A 15056-nucleotide genomic window follows, 5' to 3' on the forward strand; every position below is an offset into this window, starting at 1 on the left:
ATTAGAAAGTCAAACAAGCATGTTAATCTAACTCTCATGTTAGTCAAAATTGTTTTAGTAAAAAGCTAAAAACAAAAAATGTAGTCAAAATGATGAACTAGGGGCACAGTTGAGTCAAGTTTTCTGTCTTTTTCCTGTTGTTAATGTACCCGCCAGAAAGGGCATAATTGAAGCTAGCTGCAAAGGCCAAAAAAATTCTCTCCTCCTCCAAGCAGTGAGGTACCGAGCCAAGTGCGAAGCACAAACTAGAAATAGAGTTGGATATTCAACCCCCCTCATAAGGTCCACAACTTTCAGCTTATCCATCAACCACACCTAGGAAAGGATAAAAAATAAGAGAGATGTTAACTGAGAGAAAAGTAAGGAAAGGGCTTTTTGAAAGAAAAAGAGATTAAGTGCCAGAGTAACGTGAAAATCATAAATAAAAAAGTGTGGGAAACAATACCTGGAGAAGCAGTCACCCTATGAACCGAGAGGTCTCTCGCAGATGAAGAACAAATATCTAAGTGTTGTGTTTGTGGTTTTTGTTTGTTGTAAGTCTTGTTTTGAATAGCTGTGTTAGGTTGCTTTTACTTTGTTTCTCTTTTGTTGAGTCATTTTGACTGTGGTCAGTCGTAGGCGCAATACCCAGTTAAAAACTCATTCTAAGTTCCAATTTCAAAAATAAATCGTTTTGTGCTTAGAGTGTTGTGTCATTCCCAACATGGTGTGCAAAACAGGATTCTTTCTTTCATAAACTGCAGGGTCCAACCCCGATCAAAAGAGAGAGCAATAAAACAAGGACCTATCTGAAGCTACATAGGTTCCGGACTGTAAAGCAAAAGAAAAGAGGGAAAATTAGAGCATTTGAGTTTCTTTCAACTTCAGCATTTTCCAAGTTTGTATTCCGGATGCACTTTTTCAGGCCTTGTCATGTCTCTGAAGTATGAGTGTACCTCAATCTAAAGCTCAAGCGTGAGGATCCTCTAGAGTTTTTTTTTTCTCTAGACTGATCTCTCTACAGTTAGATCCAATGGTTGATGTTAAGAAATAGAAAACGACGTCGTTTTGATATTAAAAAAAAAAAAAAACAACAACAATCTATACGTTTGTCTCTGTTCTCTTCTTCTTTTTCTTCTCCCAAAACCCTAGCAGTTGCAGAATACAAATTGATGCCTTCAAATCATGAGTTATCTTCTTAAATCTATAATCATCAGCAATCAATGAGTGTTTCTCAGAGCATAGCGGTTTAGATTCAAGAAATTGATCTATTCAAAAAATTGATCGGTTCAAATTTGCAATCAAAACAAACCTGGCTTACTTCTTCGGTGGGGGTGGTGGTATCTACTATTGCATCATTGCTAGTCATTTCTTTAATCCTTAGAAGATTATACTCACCAAGAGGTTTATGTATGAAACGAGAAGGATGACCAAAAACTACAAAGCAATCCCACAAGGCAAACCCACTTCTGTTTTGGTTTTTTTTTTGATTAAATTTTGAATCAAATGAAAATGGATTTTGATCTGTGAAATCTAAATAAAAAAGAAGATTAAATCAACACAAGCATCCTTCAGTTTCTTCAATGCTCTTGCATTCTCAGCACAATCAACACAAACCTATACGAATATGTATCTCTATATGCATATATGTATATTCACAGACCCCATGTATATATGTATATCTATATGTATATTTACAGATTGAATCAAATAAAAATGGATTTTGATCTGTGAGATCTCACTACAAGAATTTACACATTTTGCGACCACTTTTACTGACTAAAAAAATTTTGGTCGCAAAAAAATGACGTTTGGCGACCAAATATTAATTAGTCGCGAATGATCATTAGTTTTGGCAACCAAATTTTATTGGTCGCAGAAGGTTATATTTTGGCAACCAAAAAATATGTTGGTCGCAGAAAGTGGTATACTTTTGCCGACCAACTACAAATTTGGTCACGGAAGGTCACATATTTTTTGGTGACCAAAAATTTGGTCGCGAAAAACTTATTTTCAGCAACCAAAAAAAATTAGTTGCCAAATTAGTACTTTTAGCGACTAATATTTTAGTCGCCGTTGATTGAGATTTGGCGACTAAAAAAATTTGTCGGCGAAAGAACCTATTTTTGCGACTAATTTGAGAGTTTGGTCGCCAAAAGTTTGGGGGGAAATTTGAAACGTGGGGCGGGAATTGAATTTCAGAAAAAAAAAATTCCAGATTGGGGTAATTTTCTACTTCACACACAGTTGATGCATCAATCGAACCCAGATTGGGGTAATTTGGTTTAACTCGTCTCCTCCCATTCCCTCTCTGTCTCTCTCTCCCTCTCTGTTCTTCTTTCCTACCCTCCCTCTTGCGCTCGCTCCCGACGCTGGCCTCGATTTCTGCCTCTCCCCCATTCTCTCTCAGTGTCTTCAAGTCGCAATCCTCCCGCTCGCAAGGTAGGGTTTCCGATTGTGAATCGTGACATTGTGCTTCGATTGGGTCACCGAAGGCTAGGGTTTCCACCACCACAGCCACCTTCATCATCATCAGCTTCCTCAAATTCTACATTGACGCCGCTGTCTTCTCTTTCTCTCTCTGCTTCGAACCCCCATAGGAGCTCTCCGGTACCTCTCTCCCTCTCTCTCTCTTTCTCTCTATGCTTCTCTATGCTTTAAGTAAATCGATATTTGTTGGTGGAATTGAGGTAATGGTAAAGACTGATTATTGTCAATAATCAGTCAAGTAAATCGATTACAGAGTGGAATTAACGTAATGCTTTTCTATGCATTTGAATTCAAAAACATGTATTTGTTGTCAGAAAAGTTGTGTAATTACATATCCTCTGGGATTTTGACTTAGTTAAGGAACTCATTATCTTTCCTTGGACTTGGGATCTCATACTGCTTTTTTTAGAATTTCAATTAATTTCATTGATTTAGGTTGTGTGATAATTTCAATGTTTACATTGCATTTTCTTTAATTCAATCTAAATTTTAGGGTACTGCATCAGTTTCTGAAAATCAGGATGCGACTTCGCTGTTGTAAGGTAATCTTTTTAAAAACCAATATCTACTCATTAATGAATGAACAAAAATGAAAAGAAAAAATCATCTCGAACAACAAAGACCTGGTAGTTCTTCATCTTTATATGTGTATGTGTGTATCTACTTATCTTTATGTGTGTATGTGTGTATGTTTCTTTATATTTGTTGGTGGAATTGAGGTAATGCTTCTCTATGCATTTGAATTCAAAAACATATATTTGTTGTCAGAAAAGTTGTGTAATGACATATCCCCTGGGATTTTGACTTAGTCAAGGATCTCATTATCTTTCCTTGGACTTGGGATCTCATACTGCTTCTTTTAGAATTTCAATTAATGTCACCGATTTAGGTTGTGTGATATAGTTACTTCTAATTTTCTCCCTTTGATTATCATGTGACACATCTAGTTTGATCTGTCTCATTATCAAATGAGTCCCCAGGACCCCATGCCTCATTGTATGACTGCTGCAATATCTGCTTATTAGCTCTGCCAAGTTTTTGGTGCCATTGATACCTGGCGAAGCTACAGTATAGTACCCATAGTATGCTGAATTTTTTTAAAGGTCGCTTTTTGGTGGAAGAAAATCTTTTCGAGGTTTTGCAACATAGTATAACAAATTTCCCCCCTCTATGTTGCTTCGCACTACAAAAATTCTCCAAATGATCTACAATTAATGGCGGATGCTCCAGCACATCACTTATTTGTGTTACTTGGTATATTACTTGTTATGTTTGCTATCCATTAATGCTTGTCTATCTCCCTCCCTTAATGCCTGATGTATTTATTGAACTCTATGCAGGTCCTGTTGATGAGTCCAAAAATCACCTCCCTGATATTGTCTGTGTTATCCAGGTTTGTTTCTTTTTTATGTGACACACACACCAGTATTTACACACCAGTATTTAAGGATTGGTAATCTTTTTTAGAAATTGAATGACTTTGGTCTTATTATACATTCATGAGGAAGGTAATCAAAAAAGAAAGAAGACGAGTTCTTTGTTTTATCACTTAGGAGCAGTGTGAGATGAAAGTCTCATGCACGGTTTTGAATGAGAGAAACAAGTGAGGAGATGTCTGCAACTCTTTTCTGTTACTGCAAACATTATTCTATTGTGACTTCTTTGACATGACATGAATATCCATTTCGCCCCTTTTATACATCCTTTTGGTGCAATGTTTTCTCATCTTTAACCAGACTTCCATATCAATCAAATACTATTGTTGCTTGAGTTCTGTCCTCTTCATAATAAACTATAACGTGGAACATTTGCTAAGCATAATAGTTTGGAAAAATAAGTATGTTCTTGAAGGAAATAGGCTGTAACATGTTAAAAGACACCTGCTTGCAAGGGAATTGGCTCTAAATTAAGAAGTTAATTTGCAGTTCATCTCTATTCCCTTTCTTATAAACACATTCTCATCATTCCCCAATCCCTTATGATATATTTCTTTACCATGATAATCTCTTAATAGTATCCTCTGTCTTTGTGGTCATTTTCTGAAAACCTTTTTTCTCCCTGCTTCTTGTTTTTTTTGGTTGAAAAGAGCTATCCATTAGTGCTTTCTTGTATAACTTCATCCATTTCTGCTGGAATTATGCTTGATATTAATTCTAGATCATCTTGGGGGATCTATAAATTTATGATGACGCCTCATGCTAGTTCAACTGATAATGGAAAATCACTAAACCATAGTAACATTTGCCACAATGTCAACAATGTATTCATTCTACGGTCAACAATGTATTTTGCAGGTACTGTATTTGCATACGGTGTGACTAGCAGTGGGAAGACTCATACAATGCATGCAAGTTGCTGTACTAGTTTTACGTTTGGTGCTTGTTTCCTCACCCAAAAAGGATGTGTGCACTAGACAGTAAAAGGAGAAAGGGCAACTTATTCCTCCCAAATTTATATAATTAATAGGAGGATTTTTTATGTGAAACCAAGCTTGGGGCTGAGCATTAATAAAAGCCATCTGACAAACTACGTGCCACACATTGGCTGGTCCAAGAATATATTTAGCATGAGTTTTAGAAAAAATTGTTTATCTGAGATTTGGTTTCAACAATTTGATTATTATGATTTGATTGAGGGATCTTTATGCTTTTGTGGAGATCTATGACAACATCACCTGTAGCCTCATTTCTTGTGTAGCTTGTAGTTTCTCATCTAGCTTATGGCTCATATACCTCTACATCTTTGGGACGCAAGCTGTATGATGTCTGAGATTTGACTGCTTGCAAATATATTTATTGTCCTTGAGGATTGATGTCATTTTGGAGGCAACACGGCTCTGGGCACTGCCAATTAACTAGAAAATTTCTCTAAAATATTACAAGCTGATGTAATAATCTGCTTGAGAGAATAATTTTTGACATCATAAAGAAAAACTTTTTTGATTTTTCCAACTAAATGTCTGTCCACAAAACTACATTAAGGCAAGATGGAAAATGTCACTTCATTGACTGATGTGGACCATGATAACAAGAAAAGACTGGAGAATACTTCAGACCTTGTCTAGTCAAAATTTTAGGTTGAATGTTTATTATGTATTTTTCCATTTAGTATGTCGCTGGTACAGTTTGATTTGGTTTTATGAGTAATGATATTTTGGTGATCTCAAGATTTGCTGAACACAAATGTACATGGGTCTTATAATGTTAGGTAAAACCCATCTGTAGACGCGCCCGCGTGGGCCTCGCTACGGTTCGGACTCGATTTGTGTCACGGTTCTAAATCTGAACCAAAGAGTCCAAATCTGGCAAATCGTTTTGAGAAATAGATTTTTTTTTGAAAGAAGTGCCAAACATGGACTGCTTTGCCAGATACAGAGTCGCCACCTAAATATTTTAAAATGGGGGAATTTAGGAAACCCGGACTCGGTGCCGAAGGCCACATGTCCGTCATCACCGGAGTTGTCTCGGCTCGGGAGCTTGGGTACGATCGGGGAAGGTCAGCTATGAGCACCCCCTTTCGCCCGGTCCGAAGACCGGCCTCTACTAACCGTGATATCCGTTTTTGAAAACTTTATGTGTTCTTAAACCAATTGTTAGCCTAGAATTACTACGTTATGCGCGCAACAAACAAGTATAGACCAAATCGCCCAAATTGGAACAAAACATTTCATGTTTGTTTTGAAAATGGTTGCTACTCGCAAGTAGGCTAAAATGCAGATTTTGCCACCCTCAAGTGGGCTTTTAGAAAAGATGATTTTGCCACTATCTAGTGGGCTTAAAACTCACAGTTTTAATGCATTATTCCAATTTAGGTAATTCAACCTCCACCCACAGGCATTCAAGCAATTTATCTCATGTAAACACTTAGCCGCATGGCAAGCATACTTTTATGGCAACATTCACACGCATGTTGGATGCTAAAGCATAACCACTTACATTGTACTCCGTGCCAAAACAATAAACTAGTTAGCAAATGTGCGTGTCCTAGTTCATGTTATTTTGCCTAATGCAACACATACAAGATGGAATTTTAGTTAGGCTCGGTTAACCTAAATATGGCATATGATATGCAACCAACTGTTTCATGTATTCAATTTTGGAATTTGAAAATACGAATGCGGTTAGTATGATGTACCGAGCCCGGTGCATGCCAACAGATGCATGAATGCACGCATGCATATCATAAGGTATGCTAATCTCAAAAATGCCCTAATCTACCATTATAAGCAGATAAATAAAAGGGAAGAAAGAAATGGGGATTGGAAGACATACACACACTCACCCACACTTATTACATGTTTACCCTCACTCAGAGGGTTCGAATTAATATTACAGTCCCAAAATAATGAACAAACAAAATTATTACAAAATTTCTCTAATTAATTAAAAGAAAGGAAGCAAAAGGAAAGAAGAGGGTGGCCACAGCCTCTGCCTCGGGGTGCGCGGATGATGCATGCTCGAATCCGTCCTGCCCGGAAAACCCGTACTATACTCTTGTCGCCTCTGTTTGTACTGCCTTGTCTTTCTGAAAATTGCCAAAGTACTGGAACAAGCTCCTTGCATCCTGCAGAGCACCACCGGCCAGACAGAATTGCCACCGGCACTTCAAAATTCCCATCGGCACTTTATCGGATTCATCGGCATTCCAGATAGTGCCGGTCGGCACTAAATTCTGCCGGTCGGCAGAAACTTCCTGCAGAAGACAATTTGACAGCAAACAGAGAACAGACAGTGCATAGCATGGAGTTTTTGGACACATGTAAGCATGGTCCTACTTCTTATCATATTTTGAACTCAAAGAAGCATGACTTTCGATCCTTGAACCACCAATGGTACATGATGGGTCAAAAGATTGAATTTTCCATTTGATATGAAAATGTATGCAACAAACAACATGAAAACCGGGGCCTTATCAAGATGGAGTCAAAGGTCCCGATGACCGGGAATCGAGGCACATTGCATCACTTGAAGTATGAATGGTCCTTGACTCCCACACTTAGTTTGACACCCCAAACCAAGTAAATGCAATGCATGTAATGCTCAACAAGGCTCAAATGTATCATGCCATCAAGATGTAAAGCACAACAAGCATTATGAAACCAACATGATAAATGTATAATATCAAGCATACAAGGTACAAACATGATATAAACATGGACCAAATTGACTATGGGATTGATGTGCTACAAAGCTTAATGGAACAACTATGCAACAAACATAGAGCAAGCATGCAAGAGGGCTTAAAATGGCAAAGGGGCAGGCCCTCACTCTTCTCAAAACAGTGGCCAAGAGTGCTCAAAATGATAGACAATCAACTCATGTTAACAAGCATACTCATGGTCCCAAAGCTAAGGCACACAAGGAGACAACTTACCCCCACCAACACGACCTCTCATGGCATGATCAAAGCCAAGCAAAAACAGAATTTGTGCATGCAAAATAGGACCCCAAGACTCCTAATATGGCAGCTAAAACAACTCCCATGAAGCATATGCACTAAGGCTCATTCTTAGGCATAAGGGGACACACCCTCAAGGCATTAAAGAGGCCATGCATGCACACATACAAGCATGATTCTTGGGCTAAAATGTGGTCCTTAGATGATGTTGAATCATGAGGGTTAATCACAAACATACATATTAGAGGTCAACATGCTCAAAGCTTTTAAGCTAAAATACAAAGCAACCTTAACACACATGTCAAGCATAACTAAATGGATAACCAACAAACCTTAAGCATGGAAAAACAACACTAAGAACTTCATGGAACTAAACCAATTCTCACAAGAATCATGGCCTAATCATGATATGTATTTCTAAGCAAGATGGAGCAATACAAAGCAAATATTACAAGCATACAAAGAGGCCCAAATCCGACCAAAAACAGAGGTTATATATGACCTAAGATGCCTAAAAAAATGCTGGAATGAAGCCAAAAAACATCAAGCACACATGCTACCCTCTTGGGCCCAAAAAGCAAGGAAACAAAACCATAAAGGGAGAGGGGTGTCCCTCCCCTATGCAAGACTTCAAACCAACTTTTTTGACACTAAAATACACTGATTTTTAGTGATGAAAAGATCAAAGTGCTGAAGTGAACAAAACCTTATCAAAGAGGCACCAAAATAGACCAAACAAGGCCTATGAGGATGAGTTTGCACTCTAACCACAAAGTGACCTTAATGAAAGTGCTAGAGAAGGAAAATATGAGCCTTTTTTATGTTATACACAAGAGCCAAAACAATAAACAAAATAGGTAGAAAACCAATGCAAGTTTGGGGAATAAAAGGGAAGATGCTCACCCTTGAAGAACAAATGGTCTAGCCTCCTTCTTTGGATCAAAACCAGTCCAAAACTCAAGAAACAACTCCTCCAAGTCCCTCAATCTCGGAATAAGGTGTAATGGTGTGTGTAATGGTGCAAAAGTAAGGTAAAACACACCTTTTGGGCCAAGAAACACACACAAGAAGGGAGAGGGAGAGAGGTATAGAGATAATATGTATCTATATCTCTAAAGGCTGATTTTTGCTTCTGTTTTTCTAACCTAGAACCAAGAGGAAAGCCTCTCTCTTATAGGACTCCCTCTTGCAAAGCTTATTCAACAAGCTTGGCTAGAGGGAAATCCCTCCATACACGTGTATGGAGGGGAAAGGAGTTGGTGCCAGCTATCACAGCTGGCACAAAATATCTCCATAAAGTGGAGGAACAGTGGTCGGCTGCCCAAAAATGCTATTTCGGCAAAAAACAGTGCCGACCGGCAACAAATTATGCCGACCGGCAATAAAGTGTGCCGACCGGCAAACAAAATTGCCGATGGAAGAAAAAGACCAGCCGGTGGCCTCCAGCCACTGCCGGTGGTGTATGGGGATGTCTCACAAGGCATTTCCTGCCCCTCTAAGGCAAAACAAAAGTGTTTGGTGCAAAACCAGACACTAAACAGTCGAGTTCGGGGATCCTGAGGCAAGGCGCGCGAGCCGATACCTCCGGGAACTCCAAACGAACACAATCATGGATGATCACCGAGTGTTCAAACGGTGACGTCCAAGTCTTGAGGACGGTCAAAAATGGGGTGTCTACACCATCTTATATAGAAATCTTTGTAGTTTTTTAATTCAGTGGATTGAGCTTTAGAAACTTCAGGCTCTGTTTGCATGAGTTTTAGAAATTCAAGACTCTCCTAGCAATAATGCCACAATGACCACATTTGTGTACCTTAAAGTGTTTACCATCTCATGTGTCATTGTTGCGTTGGTATCAGACATGACTGGTGCGGCCCTTTAAACCAATGCAATGATACCATATAAGATGGTTAAAAATGTGGTCATTATAACAATATTGCTATGTCAGATCACCAATTTTTCCAAAAGCTTAAGATGTTAGGAAATTGGCCCAACAATGTATGTCAAACTTTCCACACCTTCCTTCATGTGCAACCCGTCTTGCGTGTGGAGATGCTAACATCCATACATTGAGAGAAGTAGAATGCAAACAGGGAACAAATTAGTCATTTGTTGGTTTTATAGGCTCAGATTTGGACAATTGTGATCCATACTAGGTATTTTTGTGAACACATGCTTCTGTTTGAAATGCATGTGCTTTATTATGCTCTTTGATTTTTATTTTTTCGTTGCTAAGGGTTGCTGGCAAGATTATTAATGTATGAAATGATGTGTTGGGGACTTTCCATAAATGTGTCCATTGTTTAGACACATGAAATACATTGTTAGTTTGAAAAAAATAACTTGGTATCTAATGATAAGATAAAAGCAATGGATTTATAGCTATTATTTTCTTAACCTTTAGACTTTTTAATTTTAGGTGTTCTATTTCAATTTGTGTTTTAATAGAGTTTCTAAAATATATACTACTTTTTGTTCATTACTTCTTTTCCATATGTAGAATGTGAAAAATGATTTCTTATTAATTTGGTATAATAAAGAATATACTTACTTCCAACGTAAAAGATGATGAAATTATTTTATTTTCATGTGTTTCTATATATATATATATATATATATATATATTAATTTGGTATGATTTTTTTTTTGTTCATTCTTTATCTTGAATTATCTGTTGATGTTGATCTATCTTTGCTTACTGTGCATCAGTCATTGGTTCATTGCTTATTGTTGAATTGCAAGACGAACTATAGTTCTATTCTGTGCATGATGGTGTGAAAAATTGTATCCAATAACAGATTAAACTCGACTATCGTAGTATATGATTATTTGCAGATTTTATTCATATAAAGCTTGTATTTTTGTAACTACTGCTTCATTGTTGAATAGCATGGTAGTATTGACCTATGCAACTTTTTTCTTTACTTCTTTGCATTTGTTATCATGATTTATGAGTTAATAGCTCTAAAGAATATGCTGTTTAGATTCTCTCATTAATTTCTTTTTGATTGGTTGGAGTAGGGGGAGTGTATATCTTACATAGCAAGCACTGAATATCGATGGGGCCATCATTGAAAAGTGGATCAAAAGTTGGGAAAAGTGGATAAAAAATTCACGAACCAGACGAGCACCCTCCCCAACATATTTCTTAACAAGTTCACGAAGCTAAATTGTACAAGACTACTTGGTAGTATAACATTTTTGGGAGGATTAAATATTTTTGGATGGATGTGTATGGATAACAAATATTAGTAGTTTTATTTGTTGATAGCTGCGCATGGATAACAAATAGTTATATTTCAATTTGTTATGCTAGATGGATGTGACTTGTGAATGAAAATTTAGAATAGTTGTATTGTGTCGAATGTTAATGATTCAGTTAATTTGAATGATGCTTTAAAATTATAGGTTTATTATGGATTGAATGAATTATTAGGAATTACAGGTGTATTGTTTTTCTGCATTGGCGACCAATTTATTAGTCGCGACAAACAAATAAACTTTTTTCGCAAAAAATGACAATTGCCGACTAAGAGTTTTGGTCGCAAAAAATACATCTATTGCCGACCAAAATAGCTCTTGGTCGTGGAAACTCACTTTTGCCGACCAAAAGATTTGGTCGCGAAAAGTAACAAATGGCGACCAATTTTTTTGGTCGCGAAATGTGATAATTGGCAACCAAAAATTTTGGTCGCAAAATGTAATAATTGGCGACCAAACTTTTTGGTCGCGAAATGTGACAATTGGCGACTAAGAAATTTGGTCGGGAAAATATCACTTTTCGCGACCAAAGTGTTTTAGCGACAAAATAAATTAGTCACGGTAATTAAATATTTAGCGACCAAAAATTTAGTCGGCAAATCCAACTTTTGCCGACCAACCAAAATTTTGGTCGCGAATTACTTTTGCCGACCCTCAATTGGCGACCAAAGTAGCGATCAAAAAAATTGGTCGCGGATAACTTTTGCCGACCAAAAATTGACTTTTAGCGACCAATTTTTTTGTTGCCAAAAGTGTTAATTCTTGTAGTGTCTAAATAAATACAAAAAAAGATTAAATCAACACAAGCATCATTTAGTTTCTTCATGACAAAATCAAAGACGATGGAGATCGACGAAGGAGATCAAAGATGACGGTGCGACTAAAGTTCAGCTCGTCGATGGATCTGTGGTGTGTAGGAGTGGTGGCGGTGGAAGAGATCGAAGATGAAGGTAATGACAGAAAGTCTTCCAGATCTCTGCGGCAGTGGCAGAGCCATGCCGGCGATGTCCTCCTTTTCTCTCCTTATTTCAGCCCTTTTTTTTCTCTCTCTGTCTCTTTCTTCTCAACCCTTCTCTCTGTTCTGAAATCTCATTTTTTTTTTCAAATTACACACTAAAACGACGTCATTTTGGTGAGGGAGAATCTCAGCCCTTTGATGGATCACTCTAGAGAAGAAACTCTAGAGGATCCTCACACCAAGCTCAAAGCCAGCTTCAAGCCAGAATGGCGATCAAACCCCGACCTCAAGCTGAAGTTTGGTTCAAGCCAGAATGGCGATCAAAAGTGCTCTCCCCGAACACCATTCCCCACCAGAGGCGTCTGGACTGTGTTTGCAATGAGTTCCTAGGAGACCAACTACAACGGTGGAAACTAGAGTTCGAATGACGATGCCTAGAAGAAAAAGGTTTGGAATTTCTGAGACTAAAGTCTAGTTTGAATACCTAGGGGTGTAAACTCGGCTTGAAATCTATATGGTAGCCCTATAGATTGAGATAGCATGTGTGCGCCTCAATTCTGGATACTGAACCAACCTAGTCTGTCACCCTGTTGGAGAATAGGGAAAATTGTAAGTATGATCAGGGAGAAAAACGGCATCCGTGGCTTCTGCATGCAGATGTTACCCCTTGTCAACATTTGAGGGCCTTTGAACTATGAGTTGAATGTGGAAATTTTCATGAACACAAAAGGGAGATCCTTTTCAGAGTAGACCGGTTCATCGCCACTCGCCCCATGAGGTGCTTTCTAAAGTGCCGCTTTGTTGGTTTACTGCATTTTCCAAGCATCATCCACTTATATTGCTTGTCACACGTATTTCGTGAATCTATCACATAATCTCATCATACTCATGGCATCCATCACATCATCTCAGGACCTCTTCTCATGATTGTAGTGTAGTTAGAGTGTTCATTTTCTCACACGATTTCAACGTGTTTGGGATTTATCTCAGGATGTACAGGAGACACGACCATGAGTGGTTTTCTCAGGACCTCTTTTCACGATTTTAGTGCGGTGAGAGTGTTCCTTTCCTCACACGATTTCAGCGTGTTTGGAATTTATCTCAAGGTGTGCAGGAGATGCGACCATGAGCAGTTTTCTCAAGACCTCTTCTCATGATTTTAGCGTGGTTAGAGTGTTCCTTTCCTAATATGATTTCAGCGTGTTTGGAATTTATCTCAAGGTGTGTGAGATATGCGACCCTGAGCAGTAGAACCTCTTCTAACGATTTCAAAGTGGATAGAGTGTTCCTTTCCACACACGATTTTAGCATGTTTGGAATTTATCTTAGGGTGTGTTGGAGACACGACCCTAAGCGGTAGGACCTCTTCTCACGATTTTAGCATGGTTAGAGTGTTCATTTCCTCACACAATTTTAGCGTGTTTGGAATTTATCTTAGGGTGTGTGGGAGACGTAACCTTGAGCGGTTTTCTCAAGACCTCTTCTCACGATTTTAGCGTGGTTAGTGTGTTCTTCCTTCCTCATACGATTTCAGCATGTTTGGAATTTATCTTAGGGTGTGCGGGAGACGCAACCCTGAGCGGTAGGACCTCTTCTCACAATTTCAGCGTGGTTAGAGTGTTCCTTTCCTCACACGATTTCAGCGTGTTTAGAATTTATCTCAGGGAGTGTGGGAGATGTGACCTTAAGTGGCTTTTGTAGGAATTCTTCTCACAATTTTAGTGTGGTTAGGGTGTTCTTCCTTCATCACACATTTTCAGCGTGTTTGGAATTTAACTCAGGACGCGTAAGATGTGACCTTGAGTAGTAGGACCTCTTCTCACAATTTCAGTGTGGTTTGAGTGTTCCCTTTCTCACACGATTTCAGCGTGTTTGGGATTTGTTCTTCTTTGTCTCACGATTCTAGCGTGGTTGGAGTATGTCACCTTATTCATCTACTACATTATTCATCACATCCATTACATCATACCATTTTATCGCCTGCATCCTTTCCATGTTAAGCTTAGTTTGGCATGTGCTCATACCTTTGCCTTGTTGAAACATGGTTCTATCATGTGTAAGTACCCATGCTGTATTAAGGCCAGTATTAAGGATGTCAACACCTTTTCTATATTAGACATGGTTTGTATCGTGTCCATGCCTTTTCTTGGTAAGATGTAGTTTGGTTTGCGCCCCTTATTCACTACATCCTTTGTATCCATGGCATCGTAGTTTGTCTTGTTGCATTCAGCATAACATTGAGCATTTAGGATCGTTATCTTTTCCCAGCAAGTCATTCCTCACTTATGTCATACCACCCAATTACTTGTACTCTTTCTCTTTCTGCGAAAAACATAGTTTTGCATGTGCTAGCACCCCTTTCACGTTAAAACATGGTTCTGTTATGTGTAAGCACCCATGCTGCACTGAGGCTAGTATTGAGGTTGTAGGCACTTAGCCTATGTTAGGCGTCATTTGGTTGTGCCCACTTCTTTTCTATACAAAACGTAGTTTGATTTTGTATCTAAATTCCTTTATGATATTTGTGTGTTTTGCACTGCTTGTGGTTTGATTATTTCCTTGCATTGTATATCATTTACATTGTTTCGTTACATTGTGTATCATTTTGCATCTTGCCCCTAAACTACGCTGGTTTGATTCCTTGCAAAGGGATACGTAGGCAACACTCGGGTTCAACCAACTGCATCTGCATTTTTGTTTGTTTGCCCAAGTCTTATGGCCTTGTCAAAATGGGTCGCCTTCGGGCTTTGACATTCGCTCACGTCATTTCATGATTTCGAGCTCTGTCAAAGAGGGCAAGTGTAAACATCCCATTTTTGACCGCCCTTAAGACTTGAGTGCATCAAGTTGATCACTTGATGATGAAAAGATATGTTGTACAAACGTTTAATTTTTTCAGCAAGAAGAGCTTCTAACTCGCAACCTTACACCCTATTTTTTGACCAAAACTATTTTTAGACCTTAAAACCCT

At 38.4% G+C, this 15056-nt stretch overlaps 1 long non-coding RNA gene across 1 annotated transcript; it reads left to right on the forward strand.

Moving 5' to 3' along the window:
- Window positions 1–2008: 2008 nt before the first annotated feature.
- Window positions 2009–4186, forward strand: LOC114292968 (uncharacterized). Its single transcript, XR_014345160.1, has 3 exons — window positions 2009–2589; window positions 2963–3011; window positions 3810–4186. It is a non-coding gene; the product is annotated as an uncharacterized LOC114292968 (long non-coding RNA).
- Window positions 4187–15056: the final 10870 nt, after the last annotated feature.

Source organism: Camellia sinensis, chromosome 11 (assembly GCF_055761805.1).
Source record: "Camellia sinensis isolate YWXY chromosome 11, ASM5576180v1, whole genome shotgun sequence".
Lineage (NCBI taxonomy): Eukaryota > Viridiplantae > Streptophyta > Magnoliopsida > Ericales > Theaceae > Camellia > Camellia sinensis.